Here is a 15341-nt window from a genome sequence, read left to right as displayed (position 1 = left end):
CACTCTGTTGCAAAGAAGGGTTCTGTAGTCCCCAGGGAGGCCTTCTTCACTTCTCCAGGTTAAGAAGCTCCGACCTGGGCCCGTATTACAGATAGGGCGCACTTTCCATGTTTGCACCACGGCACACCTTAAAGTAGGTGCGCCAGGTGCAAACATGGAATGTGTGCCCTATCAGGAAGAATTTGCTGCCCTCAGCTGTTTTAAAGCTGCTCCGTGTTTCTCTGTGCAGACGACAACCTGCCTGCACTTTTAAAAGGGATTAGAGATCCCCTTGCAGGAGGGTGCAGTGAGTGACTGCACCCCCCTGCAAGGGCATGTCTGGGGGGTCCATGGGACCCCCGTTCATCCCTTTAAAGGGCTGCATCTACAAGACGCACCGAAAGTGCACCACCTTTTTGTGGCGCGTTTTTAATGCACCTTAAAAAGGCATGTTTGCCTTTGCACCCACATTGGTAATATGGTACAGGCGCAGAGGAAAAGTGATTCCCTCAATTCCAAGGGGTGGCCTGCCATACAAAAAGGGAACACCCTCTAATGGTACGCTGGCGCTATATGTACACCAGCGCAATCCGTATTACAGAATGGGCCGCACAAGCATTTGCAGCCCCTTCTGTATTACCAGAGTGCCCTGGGGGTGCAGAAAACGGGTGTATATGCCCTTTGCACCCGGGCACTTGTGTTATAGTGCCCCTGGCATGGGTCAGAGCTCCAGCAAACCCAGGGTCACAGTCCCGATTGCTGGCCAACCTTGTTGCAAAGGACCTGGGATGGTATTGTGTCTCCTCCTCTATTGATCACGGAGCGGTAAAGCAGAGTCAGGAGAGTTGAATTACTGGCCTGAGCCTCTCCTACCTCGAGCAGCACACACTCCAACTGCTTCACTACTGAGTGTATACTTGAGGCCATCTTCCCGCTGTCTACAAGTTCTGCATATGCTCTGGTACAGCACTTTGTTGCTCGGCCTGCTGTCCATCTCCAGCACAAGGGAGGGTTCAACACCGCAGAGCATGGGGTGGGTGAGAAAACCATGAGGGGGTTATCAGGGCACTGGAGCCACCATCCCAGCTAAGAGTGAGTCTGCTCGCGTTCAACCTGCCACCTCCCATCGGCTCCCGCTGACATCTTGTCTGTTGCTGACTGCAGGGCCTGTGGTTCCTGCCCACTATCACCGCTTCTTTTTAGGTCTCGCCTGAGACAGCGCTTTAGCGCTGCTCTGGCGAGACTTATAGTAAGCGAGTTTTGGAAGTGAAAACGAGTGCTTTCAGGCCTCCATATACAGTGCATGTGCGTCGGCCGGGCGCGCGCACCATTTGGAGGCCTCGTTTGCATTCACTTTCGCGGGCCACACGGCCGCTTTGACACAGTGCATGTGCTCCGTGTGCGCGCACCATTTGGCAGCCTGCGTGTACATTTCCCGGGCGCTTTGATGTTCTCATCAAAGCGCCCGCGAAATGTACACGCCATTTGCCACCCCCTCCCTCATCCCACTTCCTGCCCGTATTGAATTTCACGTGTTTTTCTATCAAAGACGACAACCAACAGGGACTAAGAAGCGAGTGAGCAGAATGGTGGTCAGCACACAACCTTCGGCGACAATTACCGTTGAATTTGCCTTTGCCATCCAGGCTTGTACAATTTTCAGGAAAGAAAAGGCTGTTGGGTTTATTGTACGGCGTGTGCACTCCATTCTTTTCTCTCTTTCAGTCTTGGAGGCGATACTTAATTACATTTACTGTAGCGCTGTATTCCGTGGAAGCACAATGGCTCTGCATTGTGGCGCGAATCTCTTCTCGAGCCACAACACGAGTTCAATACTGAAGTGAGAATGTTTCAGCTCAAGAGGCCTCCTTTGATGAATATGACACGGAAAGGGTGTATTGTTGGAGTAGCTGCCCGCTGATAATATAAGGGCAGAATATACACAAGGACACGCCCCCTTTCATTTCATGGGTTTTTGTTTACAGGAAAGCCGCTTCTTGGCGCCCACTACTCTGCATTCGCCGAGCCCGGTCGCAGGCGCCTCGTTTACATCAAGAATTATTATATTTTTGCTTCCTATTCACGACGACCTTTAGTTTTCGCTATGCCCGCCCCTAGTGTGCTGATAAACTGGCAAATAATCCTTAAATATAGAGATTAAGTGGGGCACGATTCTTTCGGATTGGGGACGCAAGACCCCGCACCAGCGAGCGCGCAGGCCGGCGTGATAAATGTGGAGGACTAATGCGCGCGCTCGACGTCGTTCACGGCTCATCGCTGCTCAGCGAAAGAAGCCATAAAAACTAGTTATACTTTTCAGCATTAAAAAGGAGAATTTTATTATTTTGAAATGGGGCGATGCTGATTAATACATAGCCTAATTTTTCCCACACAAAGACACCAAAGTCTCACAGTTTCTAGGTGAATATTCTTCGGACTTCTCTGAAATAGTCGTTTATGCATGATGTCATATGCTTCTTGGTGAAATTAAAACTGTAGTGAGGTCACTTGGCCCCAAGCTCATGTCTCACACTTTCTCTGGTAATGGCTCCTGTGGAAGGGGTCAGATGGGGTTGGCTCACCAGCTCTATTTGCTCTGCCATCTTCACCCCTTGTGCTCCACCATCACAACTGCTCATTGTGCCAGGAAGAAACACAGAACAAGCATTGGCATAGCCAATAGGTCTCGCCTTTGGGACTTTTCAAGTGTTTAGCCTTGCAACAGTTGTTGTTGCACCAAGAATATTGTGCTGGATAACTAAATACTTAGAAGGTCCCAAAAGCGAGACCTATTGGCTTTGCCAATGCTTGTTAGGGTTGAACCTGTGAGAGCACGCGCGAGCTTGCGAGTTACTGTTAACAAGGACTTGGAGTTCACCCGTTGCTTACCATTTGTTGGCTTGTGTGTCACTCTACTTTACAGCCTCGTAATTCGTCATGGCAGGCTGAACATCATTTCCGTTCCCCTCTCGAGCAGGGATCAAGCACTGATTGATTCAGCTTAATCAGTGCCCGTCCCCTGCTCCCCACGTGATTGTTCTGTTTAACTTTTAGTGCCCTGCAAACAGAACGCGTGTCGTTGGCAAAAAGGTGCCCAGCAGGAACAAGCATTGGCATAGCCAATAGGTCTCGCTTTTTGAACCTTATAAGTATTTAGTTATGCAGTACAATGCAACAACATCAACTGTTGCATGTCTAAACACTTATAAGGTCCCAAAGGCGAGATCTATTGGCTATGCCAATGCTTGTTTACTTATGACATGGTATATGTTACACCAGTTTGCCCTCTACTGTGGTAACCTTTATTTTCGACACGATTATTCCTTTGTTGTTCGTAACAAAAAATGACCACTTTAAATGTGTGCACGTAAGGGATTGCTGTTGTCAGGGTACCTTTTGTATGCTACATACGTAGAATGTGATCTTTAAGTAGTGTGTGTGTGTGTTATATCACTAACGTACAGTATATGCTACATGTTTTATTAGTAGTGCTCGGATAAAAATAAAAGAAATAAAGAAAAGCAACTCCTCTGGTGCAAAAAAAGCATATACAAAAAGAGACAAATTAAAAAAACATTTGTAACGTATGGCATTTTACAACAACAGCACGCAGAAGAGAGAGTATGTTGGGTCAAGGCCACAGCTCTCGACGTTGGATCTCGGCTCAACACCCAGTGATGATTCTAGGCAAATCACTGAATCTCCTCATAGGAATCCTCATAAGAAAAATGAATGTGATCTTGTGTCGTGTAAAGAGCTCCAAATACCATCGAGTCGCGTTCGCTCTATATAAAACTGCAAACAAAAAATAATAATTAACGAAGCCACCATCGAGAAGCCGTAAAAATAAACAAAATAAGATACATATTAAGTGTACACGTAGCAGATATAACATTTCAGTGATTTCTTTTGCAAATCAATATAAATATGGTTGAAATTGCATTTACTAATTTCAATATTGTTTTTAAACTAGTGTCTATTTTCAGTTCGTGTCCTGAAATAAGGCAGTTCATTCTGGGGTGAGAGGATGTCACGAGATCAAAGGCCCTGAAGCACTTCCCCTGAACGTAACGGGTCTTTAATTGATCCGATGTTGCAAGGAAGGGTCAGGCGTTTTCTTTTCCTTCTTGTCCCTCCCCCCCGGGTTTATCCTCATCTTAAACAGCTCTGCTATGATTAGGGGGAAGAGGAGCAAATCTGAAATCACATTAACATATTTGCATGTGAATTCCCTACATTCCTGCGTGGAGGAATGCAAGGAATGGGGTGGGGAATCTTTAAGGAACATTAAATTCCCCTTCCGGCTATTATGTACCAGGCCACACACGGGAACGGTAACCAACACGTGTTGCCAGTGAACTCATGAGCACTTCTACATTTTGCTTCAATTTATTAGAGGCGTTGAATTTAGAGTCCGTGGTAAAACAAAAGGGAAGATTTTCTCTTGTGAGACACCTTAAAAAAACTGGTTAAAAAAGGAGCGATTTTACATACCAAAGTTTAGAGTGTTCCCATTTTAAATGGATACAAATAAATGTAGTTAATTATTAATAAATGTACTTAATTCATTCTGCTGTATACAGTCGATATTACATTTTTAAAAACTTCCTCTGTGGATCCAAGGAGACAAAATACAAACCAAGAACACACTGTCTTGCGTTTCGGTTTGAGTCTCGGCGTCAGCTCAACGTGATGTGAATCTGGGTAAATCACTTGGACACAAAGACAATAACAGCACTGTAACACGGCCAGTGTTGAAGGTGTCATAACGCTAATATTTTTCTACACTTTCAGCCATGTTGCAAAGCACGGCGATCGCTGCTGTGCAAACGTCTAAAAACATGGACATAGACAATAGGCATTGACAAAACCTATTAGCTTGTTTGTGATGTTGCTGATCCTACAAATAACAAGCCCGGCGGAGCGTGGCGCGTACGCTCTTGGGGGCGGGGGAGCGGACCCTTTGAAGTGCTCCCAAAAGGCGGATTGCATGGCGGCACGATGCGCGTGATTGTGCGCGTGCTAGCAATGCAATCTGCTTTTTGGGAGCACTTTTCAAACCCGCTTTCTATAGTCTCGCTTTGCGATCGCTTACGCGATAGCAAGGTCGAGACCTAAAAACACAATCACAGAGATTTATTTCCTATAGTTAACTTTCTTTTCTTTTGCCAAGTCTTCTTTTCTCACTTTGCAGTCATGCTTTCAGTTTATTTTTGCTTGTGTGCACTGTTCTCAAAAGATGACGATAATTTTATTGCAAAGCAACATTGTTTCTTTGTTACTTGTAATTTCTGAAATGATGCTTTAACACATAATCGTGCAGAACACTCCCCCTCACCTCAATCCAATCCACCCAGACCAATTCAATTCAATCCACCCCACTCCAATCCAAACCATTCACACCAATCCATCACACTCCAATCCTCCTAACCCATCACACTCCAATCTGCCCACTCCAATCTGCTCCTCTTCAATAAACCCCACTCCAATACAAACAATCTGCCCCACTCCAATCTTAAACTATCTGCCCCACTCCAGTCTTTCGCACTCCAATCTTCCCCACAATAATCCAAAACAATCTGCCCACCACAATCTTCTCCATACCAAAACAATCGGCCCCACTCCAATCTATCATATTCCAATCTTCCCCACCCCAATCCAAAACAATCTGCCCCACTCCAAAACTATCCTCCCCACTCTGATCCTCCCCACTCTGATCCGCCCCACTCTGATCCGCCCCACTCTGATCCGCCCCACTCCGACCTGCTCCACTCCAATTCACCTCACCCCAGGCCACCCACTCCATCTCAATCCACCCCATTCAAATCCATCCCGTACCAATCCAATCCACCTGCACCAATCCACCCCACTCCGATCCAATCCATCTCATCCCACCCCAATCCACCCCACCGCACTACAATCCATCCTACTGCAATCTGAAACAATCCACCCCACCCCACTCCAAAACAATCTGTCCCAATCAATCCAAACCAATCTGTACCACTCCAATCTTAAAGCAACGTGCCTCACTCTCCATTCTGCCCCACTCCAATCCTTAACAATCAACCCCATTCCACTCTACCCAGTCCAATCCACCCCACTCCAACCCAATCCACCTCACCCCACACCACCCATCCCAATCCAAATCACCCATCCCAATCCACCTCCATCTAATCCTCTCCACCCCGCTCCAGTTCACCCCACTCCAATCCTCCCCACTCAATCCAATACACCCCACTGCAGTCCAATGTACTCCACCCCACATCAATCCAATCCACCCAAAACAATCTGCCCCACTCCAATTCAGAACAATTTGCCCCACTCAATCCAAAACAATCTGCACCACTCCAAAACAATCTGCCCAACTCCAATCCAAAACAATCTGCCCCACTCTAATCCACAACAATCTTCCCAACTTCAATCCTTAACATACTGCCCCATTCCAAAACTATCCGCCCCACTCTGATCCACCCCACTCTGATCCACCCCACTCTGATCCCCCCCACTCTGATCCGCCCCACTCCAACCCCACTCCGACCCGCTCCACTCCAATTCAATTCACCTCACCCTAGGCCACCCACTCCATCCCAATTCACCCCACTCCTATCCATCTCAATCCACCCCATTCAATCCAATCCAATCCATCCCATCCCATCCCACCCCAATCCACACTACAATCCATCCCACTGCAATCCAAAACAATCCAGCCCACCCCACTCCAATCCAAAACAATCTGCCCCAATCAATCCAAAACAATCTGTACCACTCCAATCTAAAACAACGTACCTCACTCAAAAACAATCTGCCCAACTCCATTCTACCCCACTCTAATCCTTAACAATCAACCCCATTCCAATCTGCCCAGTCCATTCCACCCCACTCCAACCCAATCCACCTCACCCCAGTCAACCTCAACCCACACCACCCATCCCAATCCAAACCACCCATCCCAATCCACCTCAATCTAATCCTTGTCCACCCTGATCCAGTTCACCCCAATCCAATACTCCCCACTCAATCCAATGCACCCCACTGCAATCCAATGTACTCCACGCCACATCAATCCAATCCACCCCAAAACAATCTGCCCCACTCCAATTCAGAACAATTTGCCCCACTCAATCCAAAACAACCTACACCACTTCAAAACAACCTGCCCAACTCCAATCCAAAACAATCTGCCCCATTCTAATCCACAACAATCTGCCCCACTCTAATCCACAACAATATGCCCCATTTCAATCCACCCACTCTAATCCACCCCCCTCCAATCTAGTCCACCTCACCTCACCCCAATCATCCCCAATCCAACTCACCTCAATCAAATCCACGCCACTCCTCCACACCCCAATCTAATCCACCCCACCCCAAACCACTCAACCCAATCCAGTCCACCTCAATCTAATCCAGTTCACCCAATCCAGTTCAACTCACTGCAATCCAATGTACTCCACCCAATGTCAATCCAATTCACCCCACCCCACTCCATTCCACCCCACTCTATACTTCCCCACTCCATTTCCACTCCAATCCACCCCAATCCACCCCACTCCACTGCAGTCCAATCTGCCCCACTCTACCCCTATCCACTCTACACTAGTTCAGTCCGCCCCACTCAATCTAATCCATCCAGCTCACCATACTCCAATCAACCCACCTCCAATCCAATCCCTCCACTCGAGTCCAATCCACTCCAATCCACCTCCCTCCAGTCCAGTTCACCCCCTCCACTCCATTTTAATTCACTCCTATCCAAACTACCCTACTCCAATCCAATTTAATACTCTCCACCCCACCAGTCCACCCACTCCAATCCACCCCACTCAATCCCACTCAACTCAATCCAACCCACTCTACCCCAGTCAAATACACACTAATCTACTTCAATCCACCCCATTTCCTCAATCCACTCCACCCTATTCCACCCCACTCTACTCCAATCTACGCTACTCCACTCTGACACTGCACTCTAGGACACTCTGCCACTGATCTGCTGAACTCTTCTCAACTCTATGACACTCTACTCCCCCTACTCCCCTCTACAACAACAAATCCAGTCTGCAACACTCAACCCCTCCAATCTAGGACATTCCACACCACTAACTTTTAGTCATGCTGAGCAGCAGCCACACTGGTGTACATAAGGGCAAAACCACATTGACAAAGCCAAACGCTCTTGTATTGGCACAACCTACCGATTTTGCCAATTCTTGTTATTCTCAAGGGCCCACGTACCAGGAGTGTGTTTTTGATGGAAGCCTCCCTTCATCTCCTCACCTTTTCGCTGGTCCTATGTGGGTGCTAGGGATCTATCCTTCGTCCAGTCCGCTTTACTCCGGGTCGGTGTGGCCCACTCGCCAGGGCTCCATCCTCCGGAGTCAATCCGGTGTTCCCAGGAGTATAGTCCTTACTTGCTTGGCGAGTTTATGGTTTTCTAGCAGGTAGGATGGTAAAGGATATCTTGGGAGTCGGTTGGAGCTCTACCAAACAGCATCCGCCATCTTGGCTGGTTAGCCGCGGCCCCTGTATCTCCAGTTATAGTAGAGTGTTAACATTTACTGATGAGTGATGCCTATTACACGCCAATCTGGACCCAGGTTTACGGCCTGTTATGGAAATGTTCATTGTCAATTAAAGTAATTCCTTTGATATTGATCATGGGGGCAGTTAAATTACTCGTAGGGTAACTTGTATATGTCATTTGAAAGATGTATTTTGCTTGTGAGTGTGCTGTTGTGCAGTTTGATGGGAAATGTCATGGTGGTTATAGAAATGTATTCAGTACTCGTGGCAAAGTCATTCCATGCGAAGGTGATTTTATTTGGGATATCCCCCACAGAAACAAAACCTTTGGGCCAGCGCTCTAAAAGATGTGGAAAAAGCTGTGAGCAGCAAGATGCCTCAAAACACAGTGACATGAAACATGCAAAACAGAAAAAATAACTTTGTGCCACGTACGGGCACATTTCATGCAAATGACATCGGCACACGTCCTGATGCTGCGTGCATCATAAGCATGTGATTATTCTTTATATTACACTACTGTCACCTTCTACATGTTTTTCGTCAATTGTATTGCTTCGTCTACTCTAGTTTGAATTATAGCTAGCGATGTGTGAATATTTATTTACAAAAAATGAAATGATTTATTAAAAAAAAAAGAAATTGATCTACAATTATATATATTTTTATAAATAAAACAAAAGCAGATAATAATTCACTGTTCTCATTCTGTGGTTTTTGAGAGGTTATCCTGTCATAGGGGTTGTTTTTCCTTGTATTTTGAATTGTATATTCCCTGCTACTCTACCCCACTATCTATTAGTACAGGGACCCTCTGATGTTCTTATTGTTCGATGTGACCTCTGTCCAACCTTTTCGTTTCCTTTGCTCTTCTGGCGAATAATTTTCATTCTAAAGTTTGTGATTTTTCGTGCTACGGTGGGAAAATTGCGTAACCTATTTTTGGGGACGGTGGTCTATGTTATTACCAGGAGCAAGAGTTCTTTGACAATGCAACATGGTGCTCCTTTTATGTGATACAGACTAAGAAGGAAGTGTTTATCCCTCCCTGAAATAATTCCTGCTTATTCCAATGTATGTATAATGGAGTTTTTGTACTTTTCATTTCGTAGATTACTACTGTAAAGTTTTATTTCCTTACCATCCCAACCTATCATGTTTTTTTTCATTTGAATTTGGCTTCTGATTCACAAAACCTGATGTAATTTCATCTAAATGCCAAAGCCCCCAGTAGAGTTTGCTGACTCCATTGATTCAGTAATGCTGTGATTTGCACTGTACTCTTTTTATGGTCTGCTTGACAGCGCAGCCGGCGCCAAACCATTATGTGTTAATCACTAGAGAGGGGCTTTCTCTCCGTCCACATGTTGGGAGCCAGGAGTACATATTTTGATTGTGCAGAAGTTGTGTGCTTCCACAAAAAATGTGCTTGCACTTTAAACAGCTGTGATCATTGTTTTTATTAGGTCGAACCCTAGCAGACAGTGCAGGTGTCTGGTTTGCTGAAGACATCTTGAGGACATTCAGAAAGCTTCCGTGGGAATGCATTCAGCCGTTGCTTATCATTGGCTTTGAGGTTTGTAACTCACATTTTCTGGCTTTCCCTTTGCTGGCTTTATTTGTTTTAGGCTGTCCAGTGTGAGTTTGTCCCTGCCAAGGAGCAAATCCATCTCACACTACCGCTCCTTGTATTCTTCCACGAGTGCTCCTTTCTGTAAACAGGCCTGTAAATCTGGTTCTTATCTTGTCACATTTGCTGTGCATTCAAAGATGGAGGTCAAATGTTAGGCTCTATCTTTGAAGGGAGCTTGGTGTTTACTTTTCTTCCTCTGACTTTAAAGTGAGAGGATTTATGTGACAACCTTGCTAGATACAGGGGGTAGGAAATTGTGTTTTTCTAGCACACAGCAACATTTAACTGAACTGTACAAGTAATTCTGAATATATCATAATTTGGAAAGCACAAACGAAGCAAATTTTGGGGTAATTCTGAAGTGTGTTGGAAACAAATACTTTAATATGATCAAGACAAATCAATTCACTAGGTGATGCCATTTTCACACATTATCGTTTGTGCGCTGCATAGGTTTATTAGTAAAACTGTATATCTATGGAAATGTAATGGTAATTTCAATTCAAAATGTGTTGTTTGTAGTGGCAATGTGCTATCACACTTACACTATGCCACTTCACTTTACTCTGCATCACTTTGCGCCACTGCACTCTGCTCTGCATCACTCCATGCCACTCCACTCTGCGGCACTGCCCTATATGCCACTGCATTCTACTCTGCACCACTCTATTCTATGCCAATGCACTCTACACCACTCTAGGCTAGGCCACTCCACTATACTCTGTACAACTCCACTCTGTAACACTGCACTCTACGCTGATGCACTGTATGCCAATCTGATCTACCCTGCACCACTTCACTCTATGCCACTGTACTCTATGCAACTGCACTCTACCCTGCACCACTCCACTCTTCACCACTTCACTCTATTCTGAAACAATCACTCTACACCACTGCACTCTACGTCACTGAACCACTGTGCACTACGCCACAGCTCTCCACACCAATGCACTCTGACACTCTACAGCACTGCACTCTAAGCCACTCTACTCTACAACACTGCACTCTCCACCAGTGCACTCTACGCCACTCTACGCATCACTGCACTCTGCACCTCTACTCTACTCTCAACCACTGCACTCTGCGCCACTCCACTCTGCGCCACCCCACCCCCCTCCACTCTGCACCACTCCACTATGCACCCCTCTAGTCTACGTCTCTTCATTCTAGTACACTCCATTGTACGTCCCTGAATTCTACGCCACTGCACTCTACGCCACTATACTCTGCAATTTTCTACACCACTGCACTCCTCACCATTATACTCTGCAACGCTCTATGCCATTGCTCTCTTCTCTACTCTGCCCCACTGCACTGTGCGCAACTGCGCTCTGACCACTGCACTCTACGCCACTGCACCAGTGTACTCAATGCCGCTGCACTCTACGGCACTCTTCTCAACACCATTCTATGCCACTGCACTCTACCCTACTGCACTCTACGACACTCCACTCTGCATTACTGCATTCTATGCCAATACAATCTATGCCTCTGCACCACTCTACTTTGCATTACTCCTCTCAATGCCACTGCACTCTGCTGCACTCCACTCTACACCTTTGCACTTTTATGCCACTGCACTCTACAGCACTGTACTCTACTCTGCACCACTGTACGCTACTCTACTCAGCACCACTCTTCGCCAATGCACTCTGTGGCACTCTACTCGACACCACTGCACTCTGTGCCACTATACGCTGCTCTGCTCTGCACCACTGCCCTCTATGCTACTACACTCTACTATGTAAAACTCTAAATCTATTCCACTGTATTCTGTGATGGTGCATTGTACGCTGCTGAATTCTATGCTGCTGCACTCTACACCACTATACTCTGCGCCAATGCCCTCTACACCATTCCACTGTACTGTACTTCACTCCACTCAATGCCACTCCAATACACAACACTCTGTGCCACTCCACTCTACAACACTCAGCTCCACTCTTCTCAATTCCGCTCTACGGCACTCCAGACCACTCTCTTCTATGCTGAACAGCAGCCACTCTGGTGTACCATATGGCTAAAACACATTGGCAAAGCCAATAGCTCTAGCCAAGGCAAGACCTATTGGCTTTGCCAATGCATGTTTATCCAGCATCGTGTGTTGGACTTTTACAGGCACACACATGACATGGTAATGCTATTAAAGGGTCTTCGATAACTAGATAATTTATGTTGTTCTTGCCTGGCACCTGCAGGGATGGGAGGAGGGCAGTCAATAACCTACATGGATGTGTACAGTGTCTAACTGTCACCTGACCTTTTAACGTACACCAGTATTAGTTCTTTGCTTCCACACAAATACATCTTCATTCCTTTGCTATTTACTTGTAATGCATAACATTACCGTACAGCATTCTTTTAAACCCGGACATTTTGCATTGCCCATGCTCCATACCAAGAGTCGATCACACGTGAAAGCAAACAAATGTTAAAAGGCGATTCGACTCAAGCCCTAAGTAGTATAATGAACAAGAGAATAGTTTTCAGGAGTTGGCATAGAAATAAGCAGTTAAAGTTAGTGTGACTAGAGAAAACATAATTTTATTGTAGAGCCCAAATAGTTGATGACTTCAAATAACTGTAAACTGTGGGAACTGTAGGAGATCTGAATAAAGATCACCCAGTGCACAAATATAAGTTCTAGAATTTTGGGATTTTAGCTATAGGCACTTGAGGACAGCTGTACTTGTGAATAAGCCTACTGTTCTGATTTGAGTTTTATTTTGCTTTTATTTTTTCTTTAAATTGGTATGTCATCGCAAACAATAAATAATTTGACTTGAGTATTGTAGCCAAATGGTGTGTTAATCAACTGATTTATTTGGAAGAAACTCCTATAAATGTCACTCTCTTTTCAGCAGGTAAGTGAGGCTTGGATTAGATATTAATGGTAATGGGAACCAATGCATGCTCAGGATCCCTTCTCAAACTGAGTGAAGTATGGTTCAGCTTTTTATTTACTCTGCTGAATAAGGTGACATAAGTGCATCATGGTGGTAAATAACACACTCAGGTAGTATGGTATCACCTTTCAGTCCTATACACTGATCCTCACTGGTCACATTACCGTGTTTAACTATTGTGAACTTGAAGATGAGGATAAGAAGCCATAGCTTTGTTTACCTTGAAATCCCAAAAATCAAAATTTAGACTAGAAACATTTAGTATAGTGAATAAGATTATCATAATATAATTTTAAATGTGGCGCGTGATCCGTGACACAAAGACTGCTGTTAAAAACAGTGGAAATGTACAATTATTGAGTTCTTAGTTTCCAATATTCTTTATTTTCTGAGTTGAGTTGGTTGATTTCTGTGGCTTGGTACAGACCAGTGCCTTAAGATACAGTATGGCTCTGTGGGTGCACTGAGATTTGATGCAGAGGCCTCAGTTGAAGTCAGGGTTATCTCGGGTACAAGGGAGATCTAGTATTATGATTTCAATTTCACCTCATCCTCTGCCACTACGCTGCTCAGTTATAAAGATTCTGTACGTGGACATTACATGCCACATAAGTGTCTTTCATGCTCCTCCCAAGGCATTCTGTTGGGTAAAATACCCCAATTTTTTTTTTAAATAATCCAGGCTATGGGAGCCACCATTTAACTCTGCTGCTAACTTTTTCACTCTGCTCTTGTTGGGTATTACCCCCCCCCTTCATCCTTCCTTTTTCTTTTTATATTTTTACTGAATATTTTTTATCCCTTTTTAGACAAGGCAATATATATACAGTTAGAAACATAAGATTATGATACATTTCAAACAAAATTGAAATAAATTCATAGATCACACACATAGAACAGGAAAAAAATAGTCAAGCTTTTAAATGAGCAGAGTTTCCCAGACAATAAATCAATGCTTATACAAACTTAGCATATTCCCTTAATATGCCAACCCAAACAAGTAGGAACAATTTGTAAAGCCTTGCATAATTAAACTATTTTGTTAGATCCATTCTGATATTGGGGACCATATTTTCGCTCCCATGACTCTTTTCCTTCACCCTTTAGTTGTATAGATTGATAACTCAAGATTGTACATACCTAAAAGCCCCTCTTCATCCTTGATGCAAAATGTGGTTGCTAGATGACAGAAGGAGCTCATGCCCAGCACTGTAATTTCTGCCTGGTAAGTTGGCATCCTGCTTTCTACTCAGGTGCTCTTTCAGCTCCCTCTAGCCTTTGTAATGCTTCCTGCTCCTGTGTGCGCATAATATGTGACATGCTTCAAGGAGTCTTAAGGAAATGGCTGGACTCCCCTCCATTGGAATTGCCTGCTGCCTTGCTCCTCTTCACTACCTCACAAACTTATTCAACCTCCACTGGTTTGATATTTGCAGCTTGTGAACACCTTCTGGAAAGTTCTGCCTTTTTTGTGATTGCTATGACATCTTTTAAGGGTAAATCATCATATACCCACAGGTTTTCCTGGATGCGAGAGTTGTTGGTATGCATGATGATGTCGTCCCTAATAAATTTATCTTTCAGGTTCCCAAATTTGCAAGTTATGGCTAATTACCTCAGGCTGGAAACATAGTCTTCTATAGGTTTGTTCTTGTTTCTCTTCCTTTGCAATAGACAACAGCGCGCCGGCAGGCAAAGTATATGACTTTTAAAAGCAGCATTTGCAGTTTGAGCGTGTGGATTATATGCTGACATTTAAAAAAAAAACGTTGTGATCTCAAGTTTTATTGTGAATAGAAGCTCACCTTATTGCACTCGCACTTTCTTTGACAGCCGGTCACCGTTCCACCACGACTGTTTGTGCCGATTGTATGGAGTTACACGGCTCCTCCCCCCTGAATACCTTAATGCACTCACACTTTCTTTGACAGCCAGTCACCGTTCCACCATGGCTCTTTGTGCCAATTGTATGGAGGGACGCGGCTCCTCCCCCTGAATACTTCCGGTATTGGAGGTGGTATTTAAACCACATGGTTGCACCAGCGTGCAGAAGGCAAGCCCATCTGCGCCCGTCCGCGTCCGGATCGCTGCCAGCGCCAGCCATGCTGCCCAGATGATTAGTGATGAAATAATTCAATGGTCTAGAACTGACCTCCTAGCTCTTAGAGATAAACCTTGCACTAGACAATATGACATCAACTTGGCCTTTGAAGCAATGCCAAGCATATGTACTGGATGCAATCTGGTGTTCAGTGACACCGCTGGGAGGTCAGGCAAGCACAACCAGAAGGGCTGCAAGC

General features: G+C 45.1%; 1 protein-coding gene across 2 annotated transcripts in view; it reads left to right on the top strand.

Annotated features, from left to right (window-relative positions):
- The window catches only part of EOGT (EGF domain specific O-linked N-acetylglucosamine transferase), a 265331-nt gene that overhangs the window by 31408 nt on the left and 218582 nt on the right, over positions 1–15341 (top strand). For both annotated transcript variants that reach the window (XM_085624778.1, XM_085624779.1), the window contains exon 2: positions 9969–10078. The gene's annotated coding sequence lies outside the window, so the exon portion shown is untranslated. The remainder of the gene's footprint in view (positions 1–9968; positions 10079–15341) is intronic.

The sequence above is a fragment of the Triturus cristatus genome, chromosome 9, assembly GCF_964204655.1.
Source record: "Triturus cristatus chromosome 9, aTriCri1.1, whole genome shotgun sequence".
In the NCBI taxonomy this organism is placed as follows: Eukaryota; Metazoa; Chordata; class Amphibia; order Caudata; family Salamandridae; genus Triturus; species Triturus cristatus.
Note: the sequence above shows the minus strand (reverse complement) of the source record. Positions and strands in the feature narration are given on the sequence as shown.